The sequence below is a fragment of the Bison bison genome, unplaced genomic scaffold (assembly GCF_000754665.1).
Source record: "Bison bison bison isolate TAMUID 2011002044 unplaced genomic scaffold, Bison_UMD1.0 scf7180017864260, whole genome shotgun sequence".
Lineage (NCBI taxonomy): Eukaryota > Metazoa > Chordata > Mammalia > Artiodactyla > Bovidae > Bison > Bison bison.
Window position 1 is genome coordinate 10,855,312 of NW_011494832.1, and position 15,886 is coordinate 10,871,197.

Genomic DNA, 15,886 nt, shown 5'->3' on the forward strand with positions numbered 1-15,886 from the left:
AGGGAGGAGGGTTCAGGATGGGGAACACATGTATACCTGTGGTGGATTCATTTCGATATTTGGCAAAACTAATATTGTAAAGTTTAAAAATAAAATTTAAAAAAAGAGAGAAAAAGAAGATGGCAGATGATCTGATTATTGGAAAACACGGGAGAATGAAAGGCACTACTCAGGTGATAGAGTCAGATCTTCTGTTATTTTGTCTTTCTCCTTCTCCTTCTTTTCTTTGGCTGCCTCAGTGAGTCCACCTCTGCTTCTCTTGTTGCTGAGGTCTCAGACTTTACTCTAGGGGTGCTGGCATGACTGAACTCAGATGTAGGATTAAGGAGATTAGGACTGGAGGATTAGGTAGGGTCCAGAAGCTCATGGGTTTATCTATCAGAGAGACTTAAGAAAGTGTATCTCTCATACTCTGACCTTGGTCTGGGGTCAACACAGTGTTGTCATTGATCACACCCTGAGGATTCACCTCAGTGAATCCCTGAGAAACTAGAATGTCTTCCCTCTCATCCTAAGAATTCTGCTGCTTAGGAAATGACCCCAAAGTGATAGTCCTAAAGTCCCCTCCCTGTTCCCACAGAGAACTACAGAAAGATTCAGATGAAGAGCCTGACTCAGGATGTGAAACTACCAGGATGAGATTTTTTTTTTTTTTCTTTTAAAGAGTATTTTCTTTGCTATTGATATTCAGTGCTTCACTATTTTGTTAGTTATGTTATTCCTCTCCTGTATCCCTCCCATTTAATTAATTGCCAGTTTCTGACATTTTAAAACATCTTAGCCTTCTCCTTCCATTTCTGCTTTGTTCCATTTCAGGTCTTTCCTAGATAGTAGCCGCTGACTCCCTACCTTTATCTGAGCATTTGTTCTCACTCTGTTGCCCCACTCCCAGTGTTTCCTCTGTACTATGTCTTTGGTGATGTTTCTGACTCAAAACTCTTGTCATCTGACTACTCAGTCATTTTAATGATGACTTTTATCCTTCACCTGTTGGGTAAAATCTAAATCTCTTTGGAATGACTTACAAGGCTCTTGATGATCTTGTCCAGTGGATGGTCCTAAGTTTATAGATGGGGGATTTGTGAGGAAGAACAGACCGTTTGCAGAGAAATAGACAACTGCATCTTTGTGCACTTAGGTTTTTGGGGATTCCATATGTGATCCCGTTAAAATGTGAGGAGAGAAAGTCTTTCTACAGTCTTCTTTTTAGCTGATGAAAGAAGCAAAGGGATCCTTCTCTTTTGTCAAACTGAGTACTTTCTAGGGAAGCCAAAATCTTTACAAACTGCTCATGGAAATTACTCTTTCTCTTTGTACTAACAGAGGTGGGCCACAGACCACTGAGGACACTCATTAAGCATGTACTCCCAAAATACTGAAAAGAGAGTCCATCAGAAACAAACTTTTATTAAAAGACTATGTTAGGCACTGTGCTCAGTCACGTGGATACCAGTGAACAAGACAGACGTATTCCCTTCAGGAATCTGTGCTCATAGCTTGGAAAACAGACAGCTAGTTCTGAAGTATTTCTCTGGAGATATAACCAGTTCCAAACTATCTTTTGTCTTGATCATAACTCCTTTAGAGTTACCGTCTTCATAGTCGTCTTTTTTCTTAAGATTATTAGTCCCTCTTGTGCTTCCTCTTTTTTGCTTTCAAATCAGCATTTAACAAAGCGTTTATTGACTCTGCTGACCTATGTAGCAACAGTCTTCCCTTTTCTGCAATGAAAGAAATGGTATATGTTTTAGTTTCCTCAGTTCTCACCTCTCTGGCTTCTGCAATCCCTCTTCTCGCCACTGAACGCCCCTCTTCTCACACTGTCGTCCAGGGGTCCTCAGAGGCCTTTCCCTAGGCTTCTCTGCGGCGCCTGACTCCACTCAGGCCTCTCCCTCCATAGTCTCAGAGCACTGTTGGATACAGTCCAGTTTGCGCAGTCTCTCCCGTTCTCCCCACCGCCTTCCCCCCTACCCTACTTGCTTCTCTTGTGAACCTCTGACAGAATCTTCATATCTATTCAGGGCTTTGTTGCTGTTTTCAACTTTGCGTCTGGTGATGTTTTCTTCACACCCAGAATCCTCTAGAGGATTCTGGAGAGTAATGTGAAATCTTACAGTAACACTGATGTTTCTGTGTCATGCACATAGAGAAATTTCAATTCTCTAGTGCCTGGGAATTTTAGAAGTGAAGTACTATAGTATGCATTCACAGATAATTCTTAGCAACATAATCCAGGATTGAAAGCTATTTTGTTGCATTTAAAATTGTATTTAGAATACAGTAGTTAATTTTTCTGTAACTATGCAAAAGTAACAGAGCAGGCCATCCCAAGGTTCATACCTAGTTTAGACAAAAGAATCAAAGGATTTACCTACCTTATAAGACCTAGCATTTTTCTCCTTCTGTAGTACTTTTCAAAAAATGGGCAGCAGATCTAAATAAACATTTCTCCAAAGAAGACATATAGATGGCCAAAAAAGCATGTGAAAAGATGCTCAACATCACTAATTATCAGAGAATGCAAATCAAACCTATAGGGAAGTATTCCCTCATACCATTCTGACAAGTGGCCATCATCAAAAAGTCTATAAACACAGAAAACAACATAGTGTTGTAAAGGAATTATCCTCCAATTAAAAATAAAAAGTAGGGACATGAAAAGAGAGAAGATGCCAATAAAGGGTACTTTAATTGGTAAAATAAAAAAGTGAATACATACCCAATAAAATACAAAATATTTAGTTCTTAAAAAAAAAAAGGCTACAAACAATAAATACTGGAAAGGAAGTGGAGAAAAGGGACCCCTCCTGCACTGCTGGTGGGGATGTAAATTGGTATAACCGCTGTGAAGAACAGTGTGGAGGGTCCTTAAAAAACTAAAAATAGAACTACCATATGATCCAGCAATCCCACTCCTGGCCATATTTCCACAGAACTCATAATTAGAAAAGATACATGCACCTCAGTGTTCATTGCAACACTATTTACAATAGCCAAGACATGGAAGCAGACTAAGTGTCCATTGACAGGAATAGATAAAGATGATGTGGTACGTGTATATATAATGAAACGTTACTCAGACATAAAGAAGAACAAAAGAATGCCATTAGCAGCAACATGGATGGACCTAGAGATGATCATACTGAGTGAAAGAAGTCGGAGATGATTTCAGTCATATGTGGAACCTAATTTTAAAAAATTATACAAATGTATTTTTTTACAAAACGAAAATCATCACAGATATTGAAAACAAGCTTATGGTTACCAAATGGGAAATGTTAAGAGGTGGGAGGATAAATCAGGAGCTTGGGATTTTGGTGGCTCAGACAGTAAAAGAATCTGCCTGCAATCAGGGAGATCTGGGTTCAATTTCTGGGTCAGGAAGATCCCCTGGAGAAGGGAATGGCTACCCACTCCAATATTCTTGCCTGAAGAATTCCATGGACAGAGGCTACAGGCCATGGGGTCACAAAGAGTTGGATACAACTGAGCAACTAACACTTTCACTTTGATTCACTTTGCTGTTTTACATCTGAGACTAATAAAATACTATAAATCAACTATACTCCAGTAAAATTAAAAAGTTGGACTAAGACTCTTATGGCACCTTTTCAATGTTTTGTTGATTTTATGATAATACTTATTTCAAGAGTTTTAGAGCAGATACTTTGTTGTGTGAATCTGATTCATAATACTCTTTAAATTCTTTGTGATCATTGCTAATTTTGAGTTCTGAGCACTGACAATGTGTCGAGTACTTTTAACTTTCACACAGCTTTAGAACCAGTATTTACATTGGTAACAATTATAAGCCACAGGTGAGTTTTGTCAAAATCATTTGTTTTAGGTATTAGAAAAGCCAATTACTATTTACTTTGAATCTTACACAGTATTAAAGGCATTACTACTTGTCATAGTTTTTGTACAGTATCATGTGTTTCAGACTATGATGCATGATATTGTTTCCTTGTTCCCTCTCAGATCCACGAGATTAATGTTTATAAGATTTAAAAGCAATGTTAAAAATGTATCCAGGAACTTCCTGGGGGCTCCCAATGCAGGGGGCCTGGGTTTGATGCCTGGTTGAAACTAAGACCCAGTGCAGCCAAATAAACAAAAATAATGAAAATAAATACAAAAAAGTGTCCAGACTTCCTCACTTCATTCTGTTTATTCCTCATATTTTAAGTTCTTGGCATTTATAGATACGAAAACACTGCACAACTGTTTACTGCAAGAATAGCAGTACAGTAACAATAAGAACAAAGGAGAAGCCAAAAAATATATTGTTTAGGAATTTTAGTAGTATGAGGATTTAACAAAGAGATGATTTTTATAAATGTAGAATGAAGAATGTACAACCCTAGCCACGGAGCTTGTGACTGAACTGGCAGTTGGTACCACGAACGTGTCTCCTGCAATGGCAGGAACTCCTCTGTTGATAGATCCTGTGTTAACCTAGACTTTGCTAATGAGTATATGTTAGGATTTATATCACTTATTTTACTGTTTATCAGTTGCTATTTTGTTTTCTTTAGCAAGCAGTATGGCTTCTGCTGCTGCTGCTGCTGCTAAGTCGCTTCAGTCGTGTCTGACTGTGCGACCCCATAGATGGCAGCCCACCAGGCTGCCCCGTCCCTGGGATTTTCCAGGCAAGAGTACTGGAGTGGGGTGTCATTGCCTTATCCGATGGCTTACTAGTGTTTACTAACTGAATACCGGTATGGAACAGAATACTGTAGAGGGCTATGAACATTAGTTAATATGCTACTATGACTTTTAGGGGCTTCCCTGGTGGCCCATGGTAAAGAATCCACCTGCCAATACAGGAGATGTGGGTTCGATTCCTGGGTTGGGGAACATCCCCTGGATAAGGAAATGGCAACCCACTCCAGTCTTTTTGCCTGGGAACTCTTGTGGCCAGAGGAGTCTGGCGGGCAATAGTCAATGGGATCGCAAAAGAGCTGGACACAACTAAACAACAGCATGACTTTTGAGTATTGAGCTGGTTAGGTTTGGAAGTCAGGTGGGGCATATTTAGAAATTACACTAATAAGGGGCCTCAAGAGTTAGGATACTTGCTTTTAATGCATGGCTCTTGTGGAGTGAGGGGAGGGTATGGTCTTTCTGTTTTTTTCTGATTCTTTTTGGCTGAATAAACAAAGTAGACTGAATAAAAACGAGAAAGTGTCTTCACTTTATTTTTAAAGTCAGATGAGGTGGCCTGGGTATTGGTGGTTATGTAATAATTTGCAGTTTTGTTGTTGTTCAGTCACTCAGTTGTGTCCAACTCTTTACAACCCCATGGACTGCAGCACGCTAGGCTTCCCTGTCCCTCACCAATTCCTGGAGCTTGCTCAAACTCATGTCCATTGAGTCAGTGATGCCATTCAACCATCTTATCCTCTGTTGTCCCCTTCTCTAGCCTTTAATCTTTCCCAGCATCAGGGTCTTTTCAAATGAGTCAGTTCTTTGCATCAGGTAGCCAGAGCGTTGGAGCTTCAGCTTCAACATCAGTCCTTCCAATGAATATTCAGGACTGATTTCCTTTAGGATTGACTGGTTTGATCTCCTTGCAGTCCAGGGGACCTTAAAGAGTCTTCTTCAACATCACAGTTCAAAAACATCAATTCTTTGGCGCTCAGATTTTTTATGGTACAACTAGCACATCCATACATGACTACTGGAAAAACCATAGCTTTGACTAGACAGACCTTTGTCAGCAAAGTAATGTCTCTGCTTTTTAATATGCTGTCTAGGCTGGTCATAGCTTTTCTTCCAAGGAGCAAGCGTCTTTTAATTTCATGGCTGCAGTCACCATCTGCCATGATTTTGGAGCCCAAGAAAATAAAGTCTGTCACTGTTTCCATTGTTTCCCCATCTGCTTGCTGTGAAGTGATAGGACCAGATGCCATGATCTTCGTTTTTTGAATGTTGAGTTTCAAGCCAGCTCTTTCACTCTCCTCTTTGCAGCTAGATGTTATTAAATGCTTAGTGCAAGACTGGGATTGACTGTCATTCTTGCAAGTTATTTCACACTTAGAAAATAGCATGTTATGAGAGAGGAGGTTCTCTCACACTTCTAGAATGTGGTTAGGGAGGGGAGGGTGGAGATCCAAACAGAAAATTTAGTGTTTTCTTGTCCTGCCTTAAAATATAAATTTTAAGCAATGATCATGATATATTCATACAATAGAATATTACTCTGTAATAAAAAGTCAAGTACTGATAAGTGTTACAGCCTAGTTGAGTCTTAAATATACTGAGTAAAAGAAACCAGACACAAAAGATGACAAATGATTTCATTTCTATGAAATGTCCAGAATAGGCAGATCCATGGAAATAGAAATAGTGGTTGCCAGAGGATTGGGGGATTTTAGGTGGGGGAAGGTCATGGATAAGGGCTTTCTCTGGGGGCTGATGGAAATCTTCAAAAATTGTGGTGCTGTTTGAAACAACTCTGTAAATTTATTAAAATGTGTTGAATTATACACTTTAAATGGGTGAATTATATGGTATGTAAATTACATCTCAAGAAAGCTGTTAAAAAATTAAAAATTTACGTTTAGGGAATCCCTTGGTGGTCCAGTGGTTAGACCAGTGCGGGACTTGGGTTTGATCCCTGGTCAGGGAACTAGGATCCTACAAGCTGCATAGTGCACCCACCCCTAATTATTAATACATTTAGAATCTAAATTGAAATTAGTCAAAGTTGAACATTTTGAATTAAGTAAGATGTGGGCAGTGTGGAGATAATTTGTGTTATCTAGATGAGTACAGTTCAATAGAAGTAGAATGCATATGTGTGCAATTTAATATTTTGTAGTAGCCATATTCAGTGGGAAAAAAAAGGTGAAAATAATTTTAGTATATTTAATCCAGTAAGTCAAATATATTAGTGTACTCAGTTCCTCAGTTGCCACCTATGTCTCATTTTCCTCACCCTGAAACAAAACAACGGTAACTACTTATGGTTGTTGTGAGCATTAAGTGAGCTAAACATCTATTCTGTGTTTATTGTGTGTCAGGTGCCGTACTGAATTTAAGTGGAGTTCCCTGGCGGTCCAGTGGTTAAGACTCTGCCTTCCAATGTAGAGGGTGCAGGTTTGATCCCTGATTGGGGAACTAAGATCCCACATGGCATGCAGTGTGGCCAAAAATAAAAATACAAAAACCATATTGAAAACAACGCCCCCCCGCCGCCTCACCTGGCCCACCCTTGCCCAAACAAATGACTGTGCTTCCACTGCAGGGTCACAGATTCGATCCTTGGTCTGGGAACTAAGATTCTGAATGCTGCATGGTGTGGACAATAGAAAAATAAAGCTGGAGATTTTATCTACACTTAGTAGAAAAGGAAATACTAATTAAGGAAGAATGCATGATTTAGTTTGTGCGTTAATAGTATAGGGAACCATGAAGACTGTTTGATGTATATATTGTTAGATACATACATGTGTACTTAAGGGAGTATATACATAGGACTATAGCTATCAGTTCCCACTAGAATGCGCGGGTGTGTGTGTGTGTACACTCACGTGCGTGTGCTGGTGGTGTGGAAGAAAGTTGATAAAGAATGTCAGAACCATGCTCCTAGACATCTTGTGCTTAGACTAGGGTTTCAGAATTGGCTGGTGAGCAAAGGGTGGGCAGAATCTGTCCTTCAAGCTACAGACAGAAGCCATGAAAACAGCCAGAAAGCAGTGTTCAGGGGTGAAATGACTCAGGAAGCAAAAAGGGTGAGAGAGGAAAATCAGATGTGATTGTCATGCAGAGTGGGTCCCTTTAGGGTCACCACCTGTTCACCAGGACTCAACAGAAAACCACAGTACCATATGCTATAGGTTAAGAAATAGGTTTCAATTCAGCGTCAGCAAGTAAAAAGAGGGCACGAGTCCCATTCCTCCTCTTCTTTCCATAAACAAGCAAACTGGGCACCCTTCTGGGCAGGCAGGGTGGGAGCATGGAATAGTGGAGGGATCCTGCCACATTACTGCTCTCATTGTAAGGCAAGCAGTGCAAGAGCCACCTTACCAGGACTTCCCTGATGGTCCATTGGCTAAGACTCCAGGCTCCTGATGCAGAGGGTCCAGGTTCAATCCCTGGTGAGGGAACTAGATCTCACATGCTGTAACCAAGACTCAGTGCAGCCAAATACCCTTTTTTAAAACAAAGGGAGGGGAAGCCACCTTATCAATGAGGAGAGACAAACTGCTTAGGCACCAAGCATTCTGGGTTAGTGTCAGCTGTTGACAGGATGTGGTGAACAGACTCCTGCAGTGTCCTCTAATGGTCCTCCACTGGTATTCACATACTTGTGAAATCCCCTCCCCTTGAGTGTGGGATGGATCTAGTGACTTAGTTCTAACCAAAAGACTATGGCGAAGGGAAAAGACATCGCTTCCTTGAGTAGATCATAAAAGTCTGTGACTTTCATCTTGCTAAGAAACTCCTTTACTGTCTTTGATGAAGCAAACTGCCATGTTGGAGAGACCTATGTGGTAAAGAACTGAGAGGTTTCCCCTGTCCAACAGCCAGTGAGGGTCTGAGGCCCTCAGTACAACAACCCTCAAGGAACTGAATCCTGCTAAAAAAAATGTAAGTTTGAAAATAGATCCTTTCCTAGTTGAGTCCAGATGAGCCCCACTCTTGCCAACATCTTTATTGCAGTCTTGTAGACACCCTAAAGTAGATGACCCAGCTTATGCTGTGCTTGGGTTGCTGACCAACAGAAACTCTGAGATGCTTTGAGTTGTTTCAATCCTCTTGTTTTGGGGTAATTTGTTATGTAGTGGGAGACAATACAGGAGAAGGAAATGGCAACCCACTTCAGTATTCTTGCCTAAAGAATCCTATGGACAGAGGAGCCTGGTGGGCTGCTGTCTTTAGGGTTGCACAGAGTTGAACACAACTGAAGCAACTTAGCATGCATGCATGCATTGGAGATGGAAATGGAAACCCACTCCAGTATTCTTGCCTGGAGAATCCCAGGGACAGAGGAGCCTGGTGGGGTGCCCTCTGGGGTTGCACAGAGTTGAACATGACTGAAGTGACTTAGCATGCATCCATGCACTGGAGATGGAAATGGCAATCCACTCCAGTATTCCTGCCTGGAGAAGCCCAGAAACAGAGGAGCGTGGTGGGCTGCCATCTATGGGATCACACAGAGTCGGACATGACCGAAATGACTTAGCAGCAGCAGCAGCAGGAGATAATACGTTGCAGGTGTTTGGAAATGTTAACTGCCCAGTAACTGGAGACCTGGGGGCCCATGGCAAATTACAGTCTCCTCTGCCAAGTGTTAAAAACACCATTGATCCCCTTAGAAGGTGACTTCTTTTTTAAAATATTTATTTTTATTTATTTATTTGTACTGGTTCTTCATTGCAGCATGTGGGATCTTGTTAATAGTTGTGGCATGTGGGATCCAGTTCCCTGACCAGGGATTGAACCCAGGCCGCCTGCATTGGGAATGTGGAGTCTTTGCCACTGAACCAGCAGGGAAGTCCCAGAAAGTAACTTCTTGCAGCTCCACTCACTGGGAGAAGGAACCCCAGGTTCATTATTCAGGCTACCCACGAGTGCTCAGTGTTATTTTCAGACAGTTCTGCTTCTTGTAATATAAAGAGAATATTAACTCACTAGAGTGAGTTAATGAAGTTAGGATAGTGGGTTATAAACCCCCTTATGAAGGGATATGTTTTCCTAGACTCTTGAAACCTAACTTTGAAGACAGAGTTGTTAAAGGCACCAAATAATTAGAGAAAAAAGTTTCAAAGAAAATGTTAGTATCTTAACTTAGAATTTTGTGACTTCAAAGGGGAGGAGACAGGAAGCTGTAGGTAAGCTGTAGTAGGAGTGAAGGCTGATTTCTAACCAAATAAATGTCAAGAGGGAAAAACGCAAAAGAGAGAAAATTAGTAAGTTAGGAGACAAAGCAATCAAAATCAATAAGTATGTCTCTTTGTATCTTGGTTTAACACCTCAGTTGTTAAGGAAAAAATAATAATATAACTAGAAAAGTGTGAACACGCCCTAGATATTTGATGATGGTAAGAATTATTATTATTTTTAGAAATGATATTATAATTATGGAATTTATGAAGTTATTTTTAGTGATATAGTAAAAATATTACAGGTGAAATGATATATTTATAATTTTGTTTAAAATATTCTGCACCTACTGGGGGGAACTAGGTGGGAGTGTAAATGATGCAAGGCTGATTGCAACTATATGACATGGGAAAGGCAAACGACAGAGACAAGAAAACCTAGTGGCAGCTGGTGGGGTGGGTAGGGAGATAAACGGGCAGGACACAGAGGACTTTCAGGGCAATGAAAATACTTTGTATGCTGTAATAATAATGAACATATGGCATGTGCGTGTGTACTCAGTTGCTCAGTCATGTCTGACTCTTTACAACCCCATGGACTGTAACCTGCCAGGTTCCTCTGTCCATGGAATTATCCAGGCAAGAATACTGGGGTGGGTTGCCATTTCCTACTCCAAGAGATCTTCCGGACCCAGTGATCGAACCCCTGTCTCCTGTGTTTCCTGCATTGGCAGGCGGATTCTTTACCCATGTGCCACCTGGGAAGCCATATATGTCATTATACATTTGTTCAAAGCATAGTATGTACAACATCAAGAGTGAATACTAAGGAAAACTGTGGACTTTGTAGCTATGATGTGTCAATGTGGGTTCATCCTTGGTAAAAAATGTACCATTCTGGTGAGTGGTGTTGATAATTGGGGGAGACGATGTAAGTGTGGAAAACCTCCATACCTTCCTCTCAATCTTGTTGAAAACCTAAAACTTTTCTAAGACAGTGAAGTCTTTAAATACATATATATAAAGCAAAAACCAAAACCTGTTCAGTAGAAGGACTTAATAGCAGAATTGAGCTGGCAGAAGAAAGAATTTGAAGATAGTTCAAAGAGTTTATGCAGTATGAAGAACTGGAAGAAATAAGGATAAAAAATGTATGAACAGAGACTCAGATACTGTCGGACACCATCAGTATACCAACATATGCATAATAGTCTCAGAAAAGGAGGAAAGGAAAAAAAAGGCAGAAAAAAAAAAAAAAAAAGGCTTAAAACTTCCCAAATTTGATGAGAAATATTAATCTGTACACCCAAGAGACATACCATACTCCATGTAAGATAAACACAAGGAGATCCACACGAAGACACATTAAGGTCAAAAGATTACGAACAAAAGACAAAGAAAAATTTGAAAGCAATAAGGGAAAACATGCATATTAAACATATACATACCTACACCCAATAAGAATAACAGCTAACTTCTCATCAGAAAAAACAGAGGCCAGAAAGCATTGATATATTCAAAGTGAAAAGCTAAAAACACAGAAACCACCAAGTAACCTGATAAATAAGAATCCTATATCTAGCAAAACTGTGATTTGAAACTGAAGACAAAGACATTCCCAGATAAAGACCCTGAGAGAATTTATTGGTATTAATAGCAGATCTGTGGGGAGGGAGGTGGGAGGGGGGTTCAGGATGGGAGGGACACCTGTATACCTGTGGCCAATTCATGTTGGTGTATGGCAAAAACCATCACAATATTGTAATTATCCTCCAATTACATTAATTCAAAAAATGGAGCTGTCTTAACAAGAAATATTAAAGTCAGGTTCTTTAGACTGAAAAGAAGTGGCACCAGATTATCCAATCCACATGAAAGAAAGCACCAGGAAAGGTAAGATGAAGGTAATTATGAAAAATAAATGTATTTTTATCTTATCTGACTTAAATTACATAAGACAATGAATTTATTGTATTGAGCTTATAACACCTACAGATATATATTCATGTGAATAATTGGACAAAGGATGGGGGAGGGAATGGAACTCTTGGAGTAAGGAAATGACGGAAGTGGTAATTTGAATCCACAAGAAGAAAGAGGACTGGAACTGCTAAATACAAAGTTTAAAATGAAAGGCTCAAGTATGTTTTTTTTCTTTTCTCAACTTCTTTAAAAGAAATTGATATAAATCAGTATTTATGACACTATATTGTCAGCTTTATAATATATACATAGATGTAATATATATGATAACACAAAGGAGAGGAGACAAAACTTCATCAGAGCAAGTTTTCTGTGCTTACTGGAATTAAATTAGTATTTATCCAAAGTATATCATGATATGTTAAGGTGGAGATTATAATTTCTAAAGAAATCACTATAATTCAAAATTACACTGAGATTGAACAAAATAATTTATATGGGTCATAGCAAATACTTAATAAAAGGCAGTAAGGGAAGGAATAGAGAAAAAGATGTGAAACACATTGAAAAAATGAAAAATGGTAAACAAATCCACTCATAATAAATGTGAATGGATTAAACATAGTTTTCTATGGTACATAATAAGTGATTAAAACCTAGCACCCCAAATCAACACACATTTGTTATCTCATAATTTCTGTGGCTCAGGACTTCAAGCATACCTTAACTGGAGTCTCTGCAAGCCTTTTTTTTTTTCAATTAAGATGTCAGTTGTGTTCTTATCTGGAGGACTGACTGTAAGATCCACCTCCACACTCACTGAGGACATCAGTAGAATTCAGTTCCCTGTGGTTATATCATAAGACTGAGGGACTTGACTGGTTGTTGACTGGAGGCTGCCTCAGCTCCTGTCGGCCACCCCTCAGTTCCTTATCACATGGGGCTCTCAACATGGCTACTTCCTCAAAGACAGCACAGCAGGATATCTTAAGAAAGTCTGCTAGCAAAACAGACTCTGGTCATGTGATAATAGGCATGACATCCTATCACTTGCCATATTCTCTAAAAAAACAAATTTTTTTTTTTTTAATTTGGCTGCCTGTGGTCTTAGTTGTGGCATGTGGGATCCAGCTCTCTGACCAGGAGTGGAACCCAGACCCCCTGCATTGGGAGCTCTGAGTCTTCGACACTGGACCATGAGGGAAGTCCCTGCTACGTTCTCTTGGTTAGAAACAATTCAAAGGTCCCAGAGACAGTCTCGAGGTGGGGGATGATAAAAGGTCATAAATATTAGAAGAAGATCGTTGGGGGTCATCTTAGAGTCTGTCTGCCACAGAGGGAGCTTCCTTAACCTGATAAAAGAGCATTTATGAAAAACCTATAACTAATATCATGTTGTTCACTCACTCAGTTGTGTCCAGCTCTGGGACACCATGGACTGAAGCACGACAGACTTCTAACATTTTTATTTTTTGGCTGTGCTTTCACTGCTGGGTTTGATCCCTGGTTGGGGAACTAAGATCCTGCAAGCCTTCCTGCGCTGCCAAAAGAAAAGCCTGTTGGAGAAAGCCTACGTTTCTGTGAACAGACTTGGTAGAAACCAGGGCTTTGAGAACTCTGCCAGTGAGAGTTCAGAAGAAAATGAGGAACATCTTATTGGAAAATAGAAAAGGGGGAAATCTTTGTTAAGTATTGATAGTAGTGGAAAGCTTAGCTAAATTATCTCCTGGAGAATTTGTAAGAAATGAAACTGGTTATATAGCTAAGGAGATTTCTGAGCACAGTTGGTGCTGCTTGTTCCTGTTTATGTTACAGGAACATGAGAGGAAAGAGATAAAGAGGAACCAGGGTTGGCTTATTTTAAAAATTCTCTCTAGATGACAAAAAGCCAGGAGGAGATAGAAAGGCGATGTACTTTGTTTTTTTCATCTTTCTTTTGGCTCCACGTCCTTGCCTCAACCCTAATGTGGGGGTTTGAACCTTCTCCCCTTAAACTGCCAAGCCATGGAAAGGAGCTTACTCTGAGGCAACTCTGACTCAGTGGTGGTCTCATTTCCTCCAGAGCAGGGGAAGGAACCGCCCCTTCCAAATTCCTCTTAGTAGTTTCTGGCTTAAACAGTAATCCTGCTGGATTTATTTTAATTGAACATTTTATTTTCCCCCCAGTGTTTCAGATAAAATGAACCTATAACATATTCATTAAAGGTGGAGGAATGATGATTTGATATATGTTTGTACTGATAACAGGACTGCCAGTGTGACTAATGGGACATTTTATTTTTTTATTTTTTTTTAAGTACCAAGGATCTTTATTCTTAGGTCTGATACTTAATCTGTGGCTGAAGATAATATGTCACTATTTAGAGAATAAAAGGTCCCATTATCTTCATTCAAGTCTTCAGCCACAAAGTTACACCTTATTCTCATACAAGATAAGGGTTGGTAGGGGATTAAGGAGGTACACTGAGGATAAAAGCAAAAGGGAACAAACACTTTTACAAGCATATTGTCCCAGTTACCGTGAAGGTTACGTTTCAGGTTAATTTACAAAAGTAGTGACAGAACCATGATTTCAGTGAAAATCAACACATTATACCTTTTAAAAAACCAGAAATACTAAGTCAGGCAAGCATGCGAAATTCAGAGTTAAAAAAACGCAAGGGCTGGCTGCCCAAACAGGTATTTCCCTCAGAAAGAGGGATTTGAAAATGCTGCACAGAACCAAAGGAATTAGAAGCTGAATTAGCACACTCATTTCCTCAGTTTATATATGAGGCAAGTGGGCAGACATTAACTGGTAAAGCTTACTCGGCCAGATTAAGAATGTATAGACATCCAATTCCTGGTGCTATCCGCAACTACATGTATCTAAAATACAAGGAGGTAAATATCCAGAATACATCAAACCCATTGATTTAAAGAAAACATTTCAAGGGAGGGGGTGAAGTTGTTATTATAGCATAGCAGCACATTACACATATTTAAGAGATTAAATGGAAAAAAATAATCTCTTAATGCTCAGTTTTGATCAACACAAGTTTCCAGCCAACTTTCTGATGTAGAGCAAAACAAGTATATTCTTCAGTTTTCTTCTACATTTTTGGGGGCCTATCTTTCAAAACTGAGCACCGGGTATTTTTAATGTAAGTAATGGGATGTTATATGTACATTCTAATCACACATTTTAAGAATAAACAAAATGCAAATTTCAGTAATTCGTAGTGTATTTATACAATGAAAAGCTCTCTATCAAAATACACTTCACTGGGAAAAATAAATAAAACAGACAAATGGATCTACGCAAAGTAAAAATTAACTTTGGTAGACTTCACTGTGGAGGACAGTCCATAACAGCTTATCTGCCCTTACTCCCCCAGAGCCGATCATCTTCTGAGTTAAGATTTTAAAAATATGTTTTAATTGAGATCATTATGTTGACATTTGTTTCTCATTCCACATCATCTTCAGCCAAGCTCTGAGCACTTACAATTCTCTGACTAATTGTTGGGAGCTTAGTCAGAAGCATCTGGAACACTGGTGGTGGAAGTTTGTTGCAACACTTGCAGTAACTGCTGTGGCTGTCCACACAGCAATCGCATTTGTCAGATGGTCCACACCCTTCTCATATTCACCTTGAGCTAGTAATTCTTCACCAAGCTGTATTTCTTCTACGAAGAATTTCTGAACGGCTTCAGCATCTTTAAGGTCAGGTAACTTGGAAAGCCCAGCTCTCTCCTTGGCAAGCTTCTGTTTCTTTCTTCGTTCTCGCAGCCTGTTCTTGAGGTTGGGGTCACTTCGTCTCTTGCGGTCGAAGTAAATGCAGTAACCGATGAAAAGGGCCCCGCACACGCCGGCGGCGATGGCGCTGTTCCGGCCCACCATCTTCTCTCCACCGAGGAGCCGGGTCGGCTGCGGCGGGGCCCGCAAAGAAGCCGTTGACCGCGAAGCCTCGGATCCGAGTGCGCGGCTCAGTCCCGACGCCCGCCGCCCGCCGCGAGGGACCTAATGGGACATTTTAAATGAGTGGCAGTTCACACCATAAATCGCCCCAAGTGAGAACCTTATTTTTGTGTCTTTATTGTCGATTTCCTCCCTAAACACGTAATTGTTTTTTTTCTTGCCCCGCGGTC

General features: G+C 40.0%; 1 long non-coding RNA gene and 1 pseudogene across 1 annotated transcript; both read right to left on the reverse strand.

The window, feature by feature from the left end:
* Positions 1-204: 204 nt before the first annotated feature.
* LOC104994541 lies at positions 205-12,892 on the reverse strand. Its single transcript, XR_825953.1, has 2 exons — positions 12,479-12,892; positions 205-1,721 (listed from the first exon to the last, which is right to left on the reverse strand). It is a non-coding gene; the product is annotated as an uncharacterized LOC104994541 (long non-coding RNA).
* Positions 12,893-15,126: 2,234 nt separating this feature from the next.
* LOC104994539 lies at positions 15,127-15,753 on the reverse strand (annotated as a pseudogene).
* Between the last annotated feature and the right edge of the window lie 133 nt (positions 15,754-15,886).